Here is a 20,141-nt window from a genome sequence, read left to right on the forward strand (position 1 = left end):
GAGCACTGAGGGGAGAGGAATGGAAAGTGACTGATCAACACTTAGACACCAAAGTGATATAAGGGACCTCCATTTTGATCATGCTTAAAGCAGCCTGTGAGCAGTGCAGGCTGTGAAGGGCTAACCACAAAACTGGCTTGTCTTGAGAATCCTATGTGTGGGGGTCAGAGTGACTTGCACCCAAATTCCATTCCACATTTACAACCTTCTTAGAGACAATGTTCTAATTATAACCATATATTTTGTCTCTTCTGTTCTTAATTCTAGAATGCTTTATCTTTTTTCTTCACAAGCCTTGCCTGCGTTAGTTTCCATAGAAACTGCATGGTGGTATGACTGCACATCCTCCCACCTACTTGCACATACCTTGCCTTTAATCCAATTGATTACTAATGAAAATCAGTGCCTTGGACTGACCAGTGACTTTGCTGGTTGAGCAGCATTTGCCATCCTGGCTCCCCAGTTTCTCTGTCTCTTTAGCTCTGTCTTTAAGGTTTTTCTCAGCCTTGTGCCATAGCACTAAGCAGGAGATCAGGACCGACTGCAGAAATCCCTGGAATCAGATAGAAGTAAGGTCTACAGCGCTGCTGTAGAGAAGGGTGATCATAGATATCGATCTTTTTCAGTTGGAACAGGGACAAGAGATGGAAAGAGGAAGAGAGTAAAGGGCAATGAAAAGAAAACATAATTAAATATGTAATGTGCCTGTATCAATTCCCTATATTGAATGAAATAATTATATACTGATCAATATAAACTAATACATTGTTTTAAAAAATAGTGTACTATATGTTTCAAACATTTGAATAAAGGTATTTAAATCTTTCACCCTAAATAAAAGTGATAAATGTTTGGGAGATAGATATAATTAACTTCTTTTATATATTACACAACATACAGTTGTACTGATGCATCACATGGGAGCCCTGAAACATCTATAGTTTTTTATGTTTTTATCTATCAGTGAAAAAGAGAAAGAAAAAAATGAATGAAATTAAATATTGAATGAATTGTTATAATTTTTTTAAAGCTTTACAGGTGAAAAGATGAGTTTTATTAATAGATATCATTGTTAATTAGATTGACAGTATAGTAAAATATGAGGTATGGGTCCTAAATTAAGTTACTTTGAGCTAGTTTAAGTATATAAAAGCACAATGAAAGCATAACTATACAACAATAAGCTAAGTAAAAAAATGAACAGACGTGAAACATAGTTAAAATTAACAATAAACCTAGGAAAATATGGATAGACAAAAGAAATAGATGGAAATTTGCAAGATACTGGAAATAAATTTGTTTTCTTTGGACCTTCATGTTTTGTTTCAGAATGTGCTTCTTTATAACAAATGTGTGTCCTTCATTTCATGTGAAGGAAAGGAAGGTTTTTTAGTTCACTGTAGAGGGTTCAGTTCATAATCGCCCGGCAACAAGGCAGGGTGGCATTGCAGACAGGTACTGAAGAGCAGAAGCAGTTCATGGTGGGCAGATGGCAGCAAAACAAGCAAGGAAGGGATCTTAGCAGCTTCTTTCTTCCCCTTTTATACTCTATCTAGGCTACTGGGGTTGGGGCAGTGCCAAATCAATCAGTGGACTGATTTAATAATCATATGTCCTTAATCCCAATATGACACATTCTAGATTCATCCACATCTGGAAAAGCACTACCTGTGACTGCATGATTCTGCACAAAACCCGTAATACTATTAAAATAAAGCTGTCATAATAAAAGTACAAGTATGTGAAGTCATTTTAGTAGATTAATATATATTTAATTAAATTATGCAGATACCACTGAATCCTAATATTCATATTAATCAATAAAATAATCAATAGAATAAATTAGTGATTTTTATTTTGTATGAATAATTTATTTCAGAAAAATATATGTGGAGTATTCTGTCTTCTTAAAAATTTTCTCCAAGTTTATTTTTCAATTTAAAAATGGTTCTCAGAGGTGTACATTTTAGAGAACTCTGTATCTTCAAATTAAGAAAGCTTTCCAGTAAACTGAGTTAAAAATTTTAATGTTTTAAATCTTCTACATAATTCAAATGTAACTAAGTGCTTTAATTAGTGTCTCAGACTAGCTAAGAAAAAGAATTATTAAAATTGCTATTTTCAAATTAATAAGCTAAATCTAAATATGAAAATCTAATAATGACTGGATTCATTCCTCCACTGGTTTGAAAATGTCTGCTAAATCCTTAGTATATGCAGAATATTTTATTTAATATTATGAGAAATCCAAGTATAAAAGTGATATGAATCCTCTTTCAAGACATTTATTTTTATGGTGAAATAATATACCTTTTACTAAGGATCTGAGATTGATAGTAGAGTCTTATATTTCTTTGATTGATATGGCACTAAGAAAAGTGATCTTTGGCTTTAAAATATTTATGAAGAGAGGACACTAACATTTAAACTCACAGAATAAATAAAATATACAAAATATATAAATATATATTGATAAATTTTAGGGGATAAATTGTTGTTTTCACTGTAAGAAAATTATCAATGCTTGTGGAGGTTGATATGTCTAACATGATTTCAACACTGAACAATGTATACATGTACCAAAACATCATACGGCACCACATTAGCATTTACAACTTTCGTATTTTTATATTTCAGTAAAAATAAATTTAAGATAATTAAGTGAAAGAATGCTAGACAAAAATACCAGAGAAGGATAATGTGCTATATTTTTGTTTAGCTTCAAATAGATAAAGTTTGGTAAAATGACAAATGTCTTGTTAAATATTGATGACTATGAAATTCCAGTATAGTCCAACACAGGAATGAGAGGTTACAATGACAAAATTAGAACATTTAACCTGAAATAAATTTTCTGTAGCAAAAAAAAAACAAAATAATAATAAAAAGCTTACCAATTGATTCTTTGATTTTTATCCTCCAGGGTCTAGGATGCCTGCTATGGATTGTTTATTGCTTTCATTGTTTTTATTATAATTATTGTTTTTTAGAGAACGAGATGTACGCTAAATGCATTTAGCTAAAATTTTTTTCATCTTTCTACTATGAATTCCTTGCATCCTATTTTCCACAGTCTCACCGCAGCACAGGGCGGCCATCAGTTTTAGTAAGTCAGTGAGATTAGTTGGAGATGCATTCATAAATTTAGTGGAATATGTTTATGCCAATCAGAATAAGTAGCTGTATTTTTTTACCTGTTTCACAGGAGTAATTGTCTTTTAGGGTTCTGCCATCCAATGTCATTTAGTTGCTTAAGCACAGTGGCAGGATTAAGGTCACAGCACAGATATATTCTCAGAGATTTGTATGTGAAGCCCTCACTGTCTCTGGTGTCTGCCTCCTGTGGCTGCCTCTCACCCACTCACCGAGGGAGGGCAACACTCAAAAGTCCTGGAGTGAAGCCTTACTGTAGTTTTTCTGTGTCTAAGTCCCAACCTCTTTGTGACATGAGACATTCTCATTGTAAAGCTGCAGGCTTTTTGTGCAGGTCACAACAGGTATTGGTATTTATTGGGGCTTGCGTTGTTAGGTCATCTGTTATTACTGCCCGAAGCTCCCAATGCTTTGGGACTTAACTTCTCTCCCCGAGCACTGGCCTTGACTATGATCAGATTGGTTGGTCAGAACCTGTGTGGCCCTGGGCTGAGGAGAACCTAAGTGAAGACCCAGCTAGGATTTGGTAGTGTGACATGGGCAGGGCACAGAATCCACGGCCTGGAGGCTTCTACATCGCATGGGGCCCTGTGCAGCTGCTCCCTCTTGGTGCTGGTTTGCTATTCATAATGTATGATGTTTGAGGTATTTTGTGAAGTAAGCGAGATAACCAGAGACACGCCCTCCCCATTAGCCTGTGCTTGAACTTTACCCCTCTTCCTCCCTAAGACTGCTTGTTTAAAGGGATTAGTTGACTAGCACATAGCTTACCTGTAGTGGGGATCAAAGGACAGGACATGTCTTATGGTTAAGAACAAAGGACAGGACATGTTATACTGCAACCCTGACCATAGGACAGGAATTTCCTGCCAGATCCCACAAATCAGATTTTAATCTAACTTGTAATCTACTTCTGTACCCCTGTGCTTGTTCAAAGAGAAGATCATAACATTCTCTTGTATGTTTTTTTTTTTTCCCCTTAAAAACAGCTCCCCTTCTTGATTGGAACCAAAGGGAATTTAGAGTGACAAACTCACCTTTAGTTGCTGGATATAAAGGACTTTAATTTGGAAACATTTTTTGGCATGATTCTCTTTGGTGAAATGTCTATAACATTTTGCAGTTTTAAAAACATTTTATTCTGATTTGCATGTATTCATTACACTTATCAGTGACGCTCAGAGTGGCATTTGAATGCGTGCCTACAGTTCCCTCAGCATCTAATGCTCACTATGCTACCATGACCTCCTTTGAAAGATTTTCCTAGCTTCCACATATGAGAATGGATGGTACTTTTTTTCTTTTCAGGCTCATTTTACTTGATACCATAACTTTCAATACAAGCCACTTTGCTACAACTTATATTTGTTTTCTTCTTGGTAATACTTTTACTTTTAAATTAGAAATAATTCTAAATTTTTGAGTTGAAAATTTGTCTAAATGCAAAAAGGAACACAAAACATGCAGGCCACATACAGCTTTACCCAAAATTGTGAAGTGCAGAAGAGGTTTCCAAACAAAGGGGCTGATTTGGTACCAGTTAGAGGTTGTGTGGGACTCAACAGCTCTCTGTGAGTCATCCCTGAGTGATTCCATAGCAACACTGTCATCTTCATTTTCCTTGACACCAACCTCCAAAAGTTTGAGAAAACAAAGAAGTAATTTTTGCAATACCTGTTGCCTTTTCCAGCCTGGAAAGCAAGTGGAAGCACAGTGGTTCTTCTTCTTCTTGAGAAATTTGAATTAACATGACATTGCTCACCCTTGAGAAACAAATTTAAGCTTAATGTCCATGAAAACTGGTTGAAGACAATAGAGGACTCTTGGTGTTGTGTTAACCTCCAGTGTGAGCCAATTGATTTTGAAGAAATACAGAATTTCTACCTAAATGCCAATGATTCTCAGAAAAAAAAAGAAAGACTTGGAAAAGTAGAGAAGACAGGAAAGAGACTGGTTTTGATAATAAGTGTTTCTTTATTTTGATTTGTTTTTGTTTTTTGTAGCCCAGGCTGGCCTTGAACTTACAGTGATCCACCTGCCTCAGCCTCCAGAATGCTGGGATTATAGGTTTGTACTACCATGACCAGCCTGACAATAACTGTTTTAAAAATATAGGAATGTACAGTGGAATTAGAGAGGAGCAGAGGAGTATAATGTTTAAAGCTTTGCTATTAAATATTCAAAGTACACACTAAACAAAGGGATATGCTCAGGTAGAGCTCTCATTAGGGAAAGGCAAATTCTAAGTTCTTTTTCCCCACACTTGTACCCCTAAATCCCTGCATTCTTGCTTATTAATTATCTACTGTATAAATTGCTCTTTTATTCTTTTATTTTTTAATTTTATTTGTACATGTGTGCAGTTCGTGCAGTGTATAGCCATTGTGAGCAGTGGTTACAGGTACATAGCACAGCTTGTTTCTTTTTAAAATCCCTTTCTCCTTTCCTCTTCCTCCTCACTCTTCCTCTGATTCCCCTATCGCATTTTTCATTCCTGTTGATATTAGTAATCTCATCTCTCATTTATGGCAGATGGGGTTTAAATCCAGTGAGGTTATTATGTTCCTTTACATGGTGTACCTCTATTCTGCTTCCTCCTCCTCACCCCTTGTGCTTTTTCCCTTGTACCACTTACTTCCCGATTGCAAGAAATCCTGCTTATCCCTTCTGTCCATACTTTATTATTCTCTCGTTTATTCTTTACCTCAATCAAATGAGAGTTATCATACAGTATTTATGCTTGTGTCTAGTTTATTTCACTCAAAATTATATTTTCATGTGGATCGATTTTCCTATGAATGTCTCACATCTGTTGTTCTTTATAGCAGAATAGTATTCCATTATATACAGATACCACATTTTCTGTCTCCAATCATCTGTTGATGGGTACAAAGGCTCTTTCCAGGATTTAACTACCATGAGTTGCTATAAACATTGTTGTGAATGTATCTTTGTAGTATGATGTCTTAAGCTCTTTGAAGAAGATGTTTCACAGGGGAATAGCTGTGTCACATGATAAATTATTTTGTATATAGCCTCCTCAGTCACCTCACTTACTCTAATCTGGTTCCATTGTAAGTCTACTGTCATATGCATATACCACTGTGGATACAAGCGCCTAGGTCAGACTTAGCCTCTCCCCTATTTACAGAAGAAACTTTTCATGCTCATGATGCTGTGGGTCAAGCTTGTCTGTTTGTATTCACTCCCATTATCTTTCTTCTATGAAAACAGAGTTTCAGAAAATAATCTTCTCTTCCCTACACCAACTCCTTCTCTATTAGATCATTCTGATTAAACATGATACCCTCAATCTGATTGAAAATACAAACAAATGAAAAGTAAAACAACTTTCTTTTCACCTGTTTTTCTTTTTCTTTTTCATATTTCAGTTCTCAACCTTTTTTTTTTGCATATGGTGGGACCCAGGACTTTCTTTACACTTTGTCTTCTTATTCAGTTGCATCTTAGCACTCCCTGACCTGTAAATCTTTGCAAATACTCATCTGCCTAGATTATCTTCCAGCACAGCTGAGCTAAATCCCTGGCCTAGGAATGGATTGGTTGTTGTGACCTTGCATGATGGAGAGTTCAAAATGTACAGACTCTGTTGGTACGCACCCTAGAGACTCAGGAAAGAACTGACATCACAGTTCAAGTCTAAAGGTTTTTGGCTGTAAAGCTACTACTTTAGCTGTCTTCATATCTGCGGCTCATTGGATGTGATCTACCTACATTGTACAAGGCAATCTGTTTTACTGAAAGTTCACCAAACAAAATGTCAGTCTCATCCAAGATACCCTCACAGAAAACTTCAGGAGAGTGTTTGTTCATGTATCTGAGCACTGTGGACCAGCCAAGTTGACACATAAAAATTAACCATCCCGCAAAATAAAAAATAGTAATAATTTACATTCTTAGTCATGATGAATGTTTTTATAAAAATATCTTAAAATTCTTGGACAATTTATTTTTTTCCCTAATACCATTACTTTCATGCTAAGTTAGATTAGTTTGAATTCACAATAGTTGATAATTTTTTTTAAAGAAAGAAAATCTATTGCAAATCTTACTTAAATCCTTTAAAGATTGCAGAAATACTAAAGTGTAAAGCCAAGTTAATAATTCTCCATGCAGCATATAAGTATAAATTCATTTTATATTTTGTTCACTTTAAGATACCATTCTTGAACTAGGGAGTTCTACCCACAAATTGTGGCATATGGGAAAATTATGATATGATTGATTACTTCTACATATTTAAAAGTACATTTTTGAGGTAAATTAATTTTCACAGATTTCATCAACCAGAAGCTATGATGTAATTTAACACATGGTATTAATATCTAATTGTTCTCTATAACAATGACAAAGAAAAGCACTATTTAATAAAGGTGCACATACATGTATACTAGGAAATGGTATAAATAGTAAGAATTATAAAAATCAAGTGCTCTATTTTATAACATGTGGATATTTACTAGAGTGGTAGCATTGGAATACCAAGAAATTTTGAAAATTGCTAATATTATTATCTCAGCTGCAAAGTAACTACAATCACCCTTGTCACTAGGCCCGAGTCAATACATTAGACTTTTTAAAAATTTTAGCTAAAAGTGAAACATGACAGTTTGAAGAAAGTTAAGCATTACAGTAGGAATTGAAATCTGAATTAACTCTGCTCTGGTAACAGTCATTTCCTATTTTATCAAGTAGTCTACTTAATAAAGGTACGATATTTCAAGTGTATTGTAAACTTTGTATAATCTTTATAGATATAATCTCAGAAATATTTGTAATGTGACTCTTATATTTTTATTTCACATATTGTACAAACATATATGTGTAGTTTCAATGTGGTTTTTGCAATTTTTGGAATCTCTGCCATTAAAGATACATACCAAAAACAATTTTTTGAGATAGGGCTCACTTTATAGTTCAGGATGGCCTCAAACTCACTATGTAGCCCAAGTAGCCTCAAATTCATGGCGATCTTCCTGCCTCAGTTTCCTGAGTGCTGGCTTTACAGGTATGCACCACCATGCTCAGCTATACTAAAATTTTTAATATTTAGTGAAACATCTTAGTTATTTATTTGTTTTTCTTTCAGGTAATTATTATTATAAACATCCATGCAATAAACATTCATATACATTTTTATTTTTATAAAGTTGTAAGAACTTTTATGGCATTTACTCTAAGATAATTATGATTCCTATTGTGATTTTTTTCACATTAAAAAAAGATATTGATAAAAATATCTCCAAGATGCCTGTAAAAATGTGGATTTTTTACCTATTAATTCATATATTTGCCAAATATTTATATTGGGAATTAACAGTCTTTAACATCGTGACTATTTTTTCAAATTTAATATCTGATATACACATAGTAAAACATCCCTAAAATTTTATCACTCCTAGAAATACTATATCTCAGGCTGGGGATTTAGCTCAGTGGTTCCACTGCCTGCCTCTAAAGTGCCGGGTCCTGAGGTCAATGCCTGGTACTAAAAAATAAATAAATAATAATAAAAAAGAAATACTATATTATCTCTCCATCCTACTCACTCTGTTCCGATATATCACAGTTAATTTGACTTTAAATGCTTTTGTTTTACTTATATTCTATCGTTTGTGTCTGAAATGTATTCAAAGACCTACTTCTTTTGGGGGGGGCAAAATTTATTTATTTTTTTTTCCTCATGAGTTTATTGGTACATTTTAGGAATACAGCAGAGTTACATTCATCATTGGGATATTGTACTTTCACATGACAGGTCTTGGTTCTCACTTTTCCCCCTTGTTCCTGCCCTCCCTTCACCCCCTCCTCCCTTCCCTATTTACAAATACTTTATTTCCATTTTTTTATTTTCTCATTTTTTTCCTTTTCCTTTATTATTTTTTCCCTACCCTTCCCATTTCACCTACACCTTTAGCCCTTTTCTTCCTATTTCATGTTGTCCATTATACCATTAGATCTTATGTACTATTACAGTTTTTCACACCAGAGAAACTATTTGGTATTTACATGTGTGACTTATTTATTTCACTTAGGAGTATATCCTCAATATGTTTCAATTTTCCTATGAATGACTCAAAGACCTACCTATTAAAGTCTTCTAACCCAGTGGGGAATTACTGAGAAGTAATGGATCCTTTAATAGGTGAGGGCTGTTGGAGGTCTTCCAGCCATGGGGTTATTCTTTGAAGGAATTGAGTCCCGTCTCTTCTACTTCTTGGCCAAAAGGTGGGTGCTGTTGCTCCACTTTATATTACTGCGTAATGCCTCACTCAGGGCAATGAGTCTCCAAATCCTGAGTGAAAATATTGAAATATGTGAGCCAAAACAAATACTTTCTGTTTATAATTTGATTATGTCAGGGATTTGTTAAAGTGATAAAATATAATATATCGCATTTCATATAACTGGAAGCAAATTAATACTCCTTTGCATCTAGTATTTTTGGCTTAACACTTGATTAATAAGATCAAGCTGCACAAATAAATTTTCTATTATGGTACTGGGAATTAAACACAGAGCTATTGATTGATTTATTTATACTTTTATTTTTTGATACCAGGGGTTGATCTCAGATCCTACTGCTTGCAATGCAGGCGACAGAACCTCTGAGCTAAATCCCTGGCCCCTGTTTATTTTCATTTTTTGATGGAGTTTTGCTATATTTCTTAAGCCAGGCTTGAGTGTGGAATTCTCCTGCCTCACCTTTCCTGCCTCACCTGAAATAATAGGCATGCAACATTTCACATAGATTATTTATTCTTATTGTTCATAGTCATGGTCTGTAGCATTTCACTGTATTAAGATAATCTATTTATATATTCAACATTTAATGGCCATTGATATATGTTTTGGGGGGAGAGGTGAAGCTGTTTCTTGACAGGACAAAATACTTGACTAGTACATCTGAAAGGAAAAACTGTTTATTTTGACTTACAGTTCCAGGAATTCAGTCCAGGATTGCTGATCCCAAGGCAGAAATACCATATTTGAAAGGCATGGTGGGGAAAACTTCTCTACTTATGACATCTGGGAAGTAAAAAACAAAGAAAGAACCAGGAATGAAAGGTTAAGAGCCCAGCTGTAATAGCCAAGATCCTGTTACCATGACTCACACAGACGTGTACTTTACTAATGTTCTCATTAACTATAGCTCTCCTGAGTGTGCTTCCAAAAGAACAAAAGTCATCATATTAGAATGATGCACATGAATATGGCCATGCTCGTATGGATAGCAGGACAATTAACAATAGCTAAATTATGGAAAGGGCTTATATTCCCATCAGCACAAGAATGAGTGAAGAAGATGAAATGTATACACACAAGAGACTACTAGTCATAAAGGAAGATACTTTGGAGTCATTTGTAAGTATTGGACGTATCTTTGATTAATAGAGACCTATAAAGCTAAGTGAAATGAATCAGACACAGAAAGTTAAATATCATGTTTCCTCTTATATAACAAATCCAAAATGTAAGCAATTTAAATAGCAAAATAAAGGAGAGATGATAGGAAACAGGCAGGTAGATTTTTTGGAAATTGGAAGGGGATCTAAATAAGTGGAAAGAGGATAGGATTAGGAGAAGGGAGGAAATATTATTAAGATATATCTCATTTTCCCAAAAAGTAATGTAATTATTATGTGTAGACAATATATACTAAGAAGAAAATGTAAAAAGAAATAAAATATGACTGTCTTAAAACAATGAAAATTAAACATCATAAAGCATCTAAAAAGCTAAGATATTCATATATTAATTTTTGCTGAGATACCAACAAATAATTTCATATTCTCATTAGTGACATATTTTGTGCCCGTATTTCTGAAAATAATTGTAAATGCTTTTCGTTTTTATTTTAGCCATTCTTGTAGTATAAATACATATAATTTAACTGATGTTTTTTTTTTGTGGGGGCTACCAGGGTTCAACCACTGAGCTAAATTCCCAGCTCAATAGAATATTTCTTATCATTTAAATATGCTCCTATCTTTAATGTTAATTTGAGTATGTTGACTTTTTCTTTGTCAACTGTTTCTTTTATTTGCTGTGTAAGGAAAAGGGAAGGGGGAGTTGTAGGAGTAAGGGAAAGGAAAGATGGGAAAGGTAAACATATGAGAAAAGGAAAAAAATAGAAACAAAGACTTTGTAAATAGGAAGACATGGAGGTGTTAAAGAGAGGGCAGGGGAATAGGGGAAAAAATAAGAACCAAGATGCATTATGCAAAGGTACAAATTCCCAATGGTGATGTCATCATATTGTATACCTAAAATATTCCAATAAACATAATGAATAAAAAAATGCAAACATCCAGTAAAAATTAATCAGAAAATGTGTACAATGTAAGAACTGGGCTGTTATGTACTTATATTTCCTTTGCTCTAGGAGGCCAAGGCAGAAAGAAGTATTATAATTTTGAGCCAAATCTGAGCAATTTAAATTTAAATTAAATTTCAATTAAATCTGAGCAATTTCAATTTAAATTTTCTCAAAATAAACACACAATCCAATAAGCACACAAAATCAAACCAAAAACAAAGACAAAAAATTACCAGAGTATATATCTGTGTGAAGACAAGGTGTGGGTTCAATCATTACTACTGCCAACAAAATAAAAATAAACAAATGAACAAAAAATAAACACTGATTATCTTTTCATAATTTTGAGTTTTCCTTTAGAGTCTCTTTATTTGTGATTTTTGAGGAAGAAATTATCTTAATCTGCAGTTTGCCTATTGTGGCTAGTGTTTATTTGCTTTTCTATTTTTTTAATTATTTGGTAGTGGGGATCAAGCTCAGAACCTTATACTTGAGAGGCAGACGTGGTGCCACTGAGCCAAACCTCCAGCCCCCTGTGGTTAGTGTTTATTGAAGCATGTTTGAAAAATGTATCTGACTAATCACCTGAAGTTGTCTTTTGATTAGTCCTTCTATAATCTTTGATATTTTAACATTTATAATTGTATGTACAATTGTTCTGTATATAACCCATAATGTAATAAAATAAAAATTTGTGGTGTTGAAAAATTAGACATTCCATAACTCTGATGCAGAACATCAGCACATTTTCCTTAACAGCTAATAACACTAGACAAGAAAATTAGTGAGCATATAATACATATGAATTAAAATAAATAGAACTGCTGTGTGCTTATTCTTTTCATGTGCTTATGGACCAGTCACTAAAATTGAACATATAGTTTGCCACAAGTCAATTAGGAGCAAATCCAAAATATTAAAATCATTTCTAACCTAATATCTACAAATTAAAACAAATTGCTAACTTGAGCATGTAACATGCTTGGAAAAATGTGACTTTCTAAATAATTAATTAAAGAATAAATTAAAATTATTTTTTAAAAATTATATGCAATTAGGAAGCCATGGCACAGTATGTCTAGTGTTATAGCAGTGTTATAGCAGTGCTTAGAGAGGACTTAATAGCTTTAAATGTGAGCTGCAAGAAGAAAAGGGAGAAAATCAATAACTTAATCTCCCATTTCAAAAAGCTAGACAATCTCCAGAATATCCAAAGTAAAGAATGAAGAAAATGAAAATAAGAATCAGTGAAAAAAATTAAAATCACGCAATAGAGGAAATCAACAAAGGTAAAAGCAATCTATTGAAAATATTTATTCAGTTAACATATTTGATATAATTGTAGCCATTTCTGATCAATTGTAACTACATCCTCTTGGTCATCCTCAGTAGTAGTTGTTATAGTAATCACTATTTTTATGTAGTCATGGCTTAATTCTTTCTTTAAAGAAAATCAATGGATCAATGACATTATTTTATAATTACTTTGTGAGTTTTGGGGACAAATGGAGTTATTTTAGAGAAAGGTTGGATCTATAGTGGAAGAACAGGAAGAATTGTCTTAACTTGCAAGTGATTTTATTTGGAATGCACTATGGAGTCCCGAAGTTATGCTAGGACAACACATCTTCCCGATTTGAACACCACTCCCCACTGAACTCCCGAATATTCAGTCTATCTACAAAATGTAAGGATTTTATATTTGACAAAGAATTGCCTTCATTAACCATGAAGTGATTTCAAATTCCTTAGAAAATCTTTGACATTGTTTTACACTCAGTTTAGACACTATTTCTATATTGATACCTTACCAATGAAATGGTAGGAAGTGATAAAAGGTGATGTTATTCAGCATAAATTTAAGTGACAGCAGCCGCAGAAAATCTGTTAATGATATATAATATAATTTTTGTTTTTTAGATTGGGTTCTGGATCTGGTGTCATGGAGTATGCTTTCCTGAAAAGTAAGGCAGAGCTTTGAGAGACTGCATCTTACCATTTTCTCAAGCAATGTACCAAGGGTAAACTTGTGTGTATCACTGAGGACTTCACAGCATATGAACTTGTAGAAAAAATTTAAGAGTTGTGAAACAAGGTTAGGACAGAATGAACATTCATAACACATGGGAAAAGAGACAGATGATCCCTTTAGATGGCACCCTATCAAGCTGGATTTTTTTATGTATGTAGTACTGAATGGAAGGAGATGGACCTGAACGCCTCTACGCTAAAGAGTAATGCTAAAGAATAAAACTGATCTTGTCCAATAATTGTATTAAGTTACATAATGAGGTGGAAAGTTTATAAACAATATTACAGAAAAGCTGCAACTTATGTTACTACTTTAGGCTCCCATTTTCAAGAACAAGCGTTGTAAGAAGATGCTGGAGTTTCCTAATTCACTTAGTCTCTTTGGATTTAAAACAGCCCCTCTAAGCCTCTCTCTTTTGCAGGATTTCCCTTTTTAGTTTCAATTTCTTTCATTTTTAACATACTTGTGCATAATAGCAGGTTTCTTTGATTTTTCCCCTGTAACTGGAGAGTAATTTTGAATTGAACTCTGCCCATTGCTTTGTGTTTTATGGAGTACGGATCCCCACTGTGCAGTCTGGTCAGGTCTATGAATGAGTTGTATTTCTGGCCTTTGTGAAGGGAGAAGTTAACTTACTGTTGTCTTTTGATTGATTCAAGTGTTCTGGTCCTTTTCTATTAAAACGCTTGACTGGTATCCCTCCGAGTGATGTCTTTTTACATCGCCTCTCCCAGAAGGCACTTGGTATACCCTGCCCCTGGGCTCAGTGCCTGTTTCCATCATGGAAGTGTGGAATTCCTGCATTCACTGTGCACCAGATAACCACTTACTAGGTCTTTGGTTTATTCATCCATTTGATTGTTTTTTCTGCTCACTCATGCAACACAGCTATTACTACTTGGTTATAATTACATTTTGGCAATAAGATCTTCCTGATAAACACAGCAAGTTCTATTTGTTTGGTTTTTTTGTTTGTTACTCTTCAGAATTAAAATTTCCATATATTTGGTCAAGACACAAGCAGTCAGACCACATGCTTCCCTCTCTATGTTTTATATTAGCCCATTTCCTCCTAAACCTTGAAAGATTAGAGGCAACACTTGCTCACTTATTGGAAGTATAAGGCTGTTCTTCCCACTGCATATTAAAGTTTTGCTCTCTGTGGTGTATGACTATGTTGAATATTCAAGCAGTCAGATCTGGCTCTTCTAAAAGAAACTTAAACATTCAAAATATTTTTTAAAATCACTTTTTAAACAGTTTTTTAAAATTCACACTTCAAATGTTTTCTAATGCTGTGTTGTCTAAACAATAATCATTAACCACAAGTGTTGTTGATTCAGTAATGGAATAATGTTAATGCATGAAATTGAGATGTAGATGTAACACAAATCATATTTTTCAGATTTATTACTTAAGAAATAAAATAGTTCAATACTATTTTATGTTGATTATGTGCTGACATGATATATATTTGCTTGAATATTACTAATTTACTGTTCTTTTATACTTCTTAAATTGTGCCTTATAAAGAATTTAAAATTACCTACGTGGCTCACACCATACTGCTATTGGAATACTCTGTCCTAAGGACTAAAAAGAGACATCTGTGTGCTAAATCTGAACATTAACTCCACAGTCATCTTTCATTTCCTCTGTAACAAACCTAATTTATCTGGTGGCTTCTTCTTTCAGAATAAATACCTGGGAAAGAACAAAATGATATTTTTATATTAGGTAACAAATTATTCTTAATTTCAATATGAAGAAGATGATTCCATGGATATCTGGGGTATCAAGAATTTCCATATAAGTTTTCCTTTAGGGACAAATCTATTAAAGTGCTTCATTCATGGAGCCTGAAATAAAACAAGGCATGTAAGGGAGCATCTTATCTATAGGTGTTTGGGTTAAAGGCCAATGTAAGAGGGAGAGATATTTATATCACACTGATTTTTAAGTTTTCAAAAATGAAAAAAATTTTACAAAATGTAAGATGTATAATTCAGTGAGTTCTAGTTTATTCACAGAATTGGAGACTCATTATGTCTATCAAGTTCCAACACATTTTAATGAACCCAAAGAGTTTTACAAGCAGGAAAAGTCCTCCTCATGCTAACTCCTATTTCCAAGTGGAATTCACTCCCTGGCTTTGCTCACGAGGGTGGCATACTGAGTCACCTTTTAGCGACCAGGGCGGACAGTGCAAATGACAGTTCGTAGCTATCATCGCTGTGCGTCACTCCCTCCTTAGGCCGCACGTTCCCATACCCCACTCTCTGACACTGGGCTGAGGAATGTTACTGACGTCCTCATCTCAATTGCTGTGTTTAAATTCAATATATTTAGAAATAATATAGGCTTTCTTTGCTTTTCTTTCTTTTTCTTCTTTCCTTCCTTCCTTTGACCCCCCCGCCCCCGCCGAGTATTTTTTCCAAGCTAGGCAAGCTCTCTAACACTGAGGAACTTTCAAGTCCCCAATAATACTAAATATACAAAATAAAATTAATCATTGGGCTTGTTATTTTGTCTATCATTTTTCAGCATTTATTCTTGCTACCTTTTCCCTGTCTGCCTTATACTTGCTAATAATACTAAAATTCACAAACTATAACTTGAGTCACTACTATTATTTTCCAACACATTTAGTCTAATAATTTTATACTAGGTAGGGGAGTATAAATCACTTAAACATGAATAAATAAAGATTTCTGTTAAAAATTAAAGCACCTGTTTGTGCACTAAACGTTTGTGCATTGTTCTAACATTAACATGAAATCTGTGTGAAATGGCAGAACCAGTGCTGAGTCGTGCTCCGCTGTCCTTCATGCTACATCCTACCAGATGTTCAGTGCATTCCTTCTAGGAAGTTTGATTGAATTACTCTACATTATTGCCATGTTGCTGACATACATGGCAATCACGTCATTGTTAGAGGTTTCAGTAATGAAAATGAGAGACAGATGCTTAAATTATTTTCCTATCAATCAAACTGTTCCTTGGAACTGCATTATTCTGAGGGCTTTGGGCTGTTGTACTTGAATGTATTCAGCTGAGTACAATTTCAGGGATCCCTTCTAGTTACAGTAAGGTATTACTGTTCGCAACACTGTGATCTGACCTGCAACACATCTGTACTACACACTCAAACAGCTAACAAGTCAGATCCAAACAGAATGTACAAATCTTAGTGCTGGTGCTGAAATCTCTTTGGAGTAGTCATTGTGATTTAAAACTTTGTTTAAAAATTTGCAAGCATCAAGTGCCAGTCAGAACTGATGATTATACACTAAAGAAAGTTGACTTTGCATGCTGTAGGTATATTTTCCTTTGTAGGTTTTTCAGTTCTCTGCTATTTTTACCATAAGTGTTTCATTTAAATGTCCTACATGTTAACTTCATTTGAGTGAATAAAATAAAATGACAATATATTAAAAATAATAAATAAAAATTAAAATTAAAGTGCCCATGAGGATTACTATAAAAATAGTCATGCTTTGATATCACGAAAAATTGGACAAGATAATATATTTCCTCAACAATCCACAAAAGTATTCATGTATTTTACTAATTACTATACCAGTCTCTGTCTTAATTCCTACTATTTAAAAATGAGACATTTAATAAGAATCTCTGTTATTATAAATTCTAAATTTTTCAGTTTTTCAGAAACTTTTCTGTGTATTAAAGACATCTAATACTTTTATTGTAAAGTTAAAGGAAGATAAATGTAATAATAAAAACAATAACCCTATATCATTTATGAACAACTTATTTGAAATTATGTTACAGAAAAAAACAAATTTCAAAATTGAGGAGTCAGTTTTGTTGATAAATACCTTCATGAAGTAATAAAATGACACAAAGTTTATTTAGTTAAGGAGCAACACAAATTTCTTCTGGAACAAAGTCTAATTTTCTTAACCTTCTTAAAATTTTATATAGAAGAGCTAAATTCTAATTACTTAAAATGTAAAGAATAACTTGAAGAAATAAAAGCTACCGTGAAGAGCACTAAACAGGTACATGATGAAAGACTCGAGAAAAAGGTGTAATGAAGAAAGATATTACTTATATCTGGAGAACGAGTGTGTTTTATAGCAAGTTTTTACTGTTTTAAATGGTACATCTACCAATTAAAATCAGTGAATTGTGAAACTTGTAAATTAACACAAGGTATTCAAAAACCCTCAAAATGTTAGTGCTGAAGCTTTTGTAGACTACCATATAATTATTCATCAAATTTTTATATTTTAATCTGAGAAAAGTTATATGATCCAAACAGTGTAAAATTATCAGCCACATCCTTTAGTTCAAGGTGACAAACAAAGCACACGCTTTGACTTTTTCTATTTGTTACAGATCCTGAAAGTAGTAAACAATAAGAACAGTAAAGAAGTTAGAGCATAAATAAAAAAATAAAATAACTCGATAAAATGTCTGACAGTATGTAAGTCGGATAAGTGAGAATTTAGATAATATTACATAGAATCCTAAACGCAGATCAGAGAACATTGTTAAATAATACTTCACTGAAAGCAGAGAGCTGTATCGCTCTATACCTAAAGATCTTATATTAGTAATGAGTGATGAAACAATCACAATAGCCGGATTTGTCAAATAGGACTCTGAAATACTATGTTCACAAAACAAACAGGAATACTGATTTAGGCACACATTGGGCCTGCAGAGCTCACACAGCTGAATGCATAGTGTTGGTATTGGAACTAGAATTTTGTGTAAGAGGGCTAGTCTGTGTGGCTGAAGTTATTTATCCCATGAAGAGAACAACGTAAGTACCAAATGCATGCCTTCACCGACTCTACCGCCTTAACTCATTGTGTGAATGCCCTGATACTTCTCCCAAGTGTGCCTTCAGGAATCAATGTCTTTCTACTACACATTCTGAGTGACTTACCTGGAGACTGTCTTCCCCTGGGTTTCTTCTGTGGATGTTTCCTTGGGGGAGATTGGCCACTTAACCAAGTGTATGTCCTTTCGTAGTAAGGTCAACATCTAATTGAGTCATATTCAGGCAGACTTGTTGCTCCCGCACTGAAGTTATTTTAAATGCTTTATCATCTTTATTTTGCTTAAGCTAATGTAGTATTTAAACATTCTCTATTATGTATTACTCTGAATACAATGCGAAGCATGCTGTGATGGTGGGTAGAAATTTTATCAATTATGAAAAGAGCTTAAAGTTGTGATGGATGTGCTGAAGAATAAGAAGTATCATTAGTCGAAAGCTCTTGAGTTATAACAAGTGTGGAAAATTAATTTTGTGATCAATAGACTTTGAAAATCAAACTTAACTTCCTCTAAATTCTCCATTCATGTAACACGCAGAGATAGGTAGAAAAGGGAATTCTTTGCATCTTTCATTTATAGATATCATGAGATATCAAGCATAATATTATTTTATAGATACATATTGAAGATATACTCCTAAGTGAAATAAATAAGTCGCACATGTGTAAATACTGAATAGTTTCCCTGGTGTGAATAATCTGCAACAATGCATAAGATTCTAATAAGATTACTGACATTTAGAAATGGGAAGAAAGGAGCTAAAGGCGTAGGGAAGGTGGGATGGGTAGGGGAAGAGTAAAAAGGGAAAAGAAAAAAATGTGAGATAATGAAAAGATGAAGATAAAGTGTTTGTAGATGGGGAGGGGAGGAGAGGGTGAAGGGAAGGCAGGGACAAGGGGAAAAAATGAAAATCAAGACCTATCATGTAGAGGTACAAGATCCCAACAATGAATGTAACTGTACTGTATCCCTAAAATGTACCAATAAACTCAATTAAAGCTGAAAAAAAAGCATACTAAAATTTATCTTTAAAGTTTTCCCTGCTATACACAGAAAAATATGTATTTATACATTTTTCTTATAGTTTTAACAGCTAATGATATCAAAGATTTTTTGTACATTTAATTTTTAATACATTCCAAATTTAAGTCATTCATTCATGGTCAAATGTTTTCCCACACTTTGAATAACTTAAAATTAGGCCTAATAGAATATTGCATTTATCTTCTTCTAAAACCATCCCACAGCAACACTGACCAACTCTACCAGAGATATTTAAAATGAAATTAGCTCAGCAAGCCATTGGCAACACTTCTACAATATGCTGTGTGTCCTGTAGGAGCCAGCATTGTTTCATGCTACCATTATATGGTGCCATTCATGCCTCTACCTAATAAATTCTTAGTAAATTCCGCAAAAGTTTATTCACGTTAAACATTAAGGTCTAATTTTTTTTAAATCCTCATATTTCAATGGGGAACATATAACACAAAGTCATTACTAAAAGAGGATTGCCATCCCAGGTCATTGCTTAAAAGTGGGGAGCAATACTATAAAAAATATTATGTGTCTGAGCGAGTGTATCCAAAGAAAGAAAATACTTTGAAATGAGAAATTCTCAAGTAGACTGAGATTCAGATCAGTTCTCTTTGGAGAGGTTAGCTGAAGCCCATAGAATGGAGGAGTTTTTTGAATATTCCAAGTCAGAGCCAAAGTGAGAAGGTAGAGGGCCACTGTGTCCCTACCTCTATCTCTAGATCCCCTTTCCCCATTTTCATTATTTATATCCTTAATTTTTAATTC

The sequence above is a fragment of the Fukomys damarensis genome, unplaced genomic scaffold, assembly GCF_012274545.1.
Source record: "Fukomys damarensis isolate Sample0158 unplaced genomic scaffold, DMR_v1.0_HiC HiC_scaffold_1, whole genome shotgun sequence".
Lineage (NCBI taxonomy): Eukaryota > Metazoa > Chordata > Mammalia > Rodentia > Bathyergidae > Fukomys > Fukomys damarensis.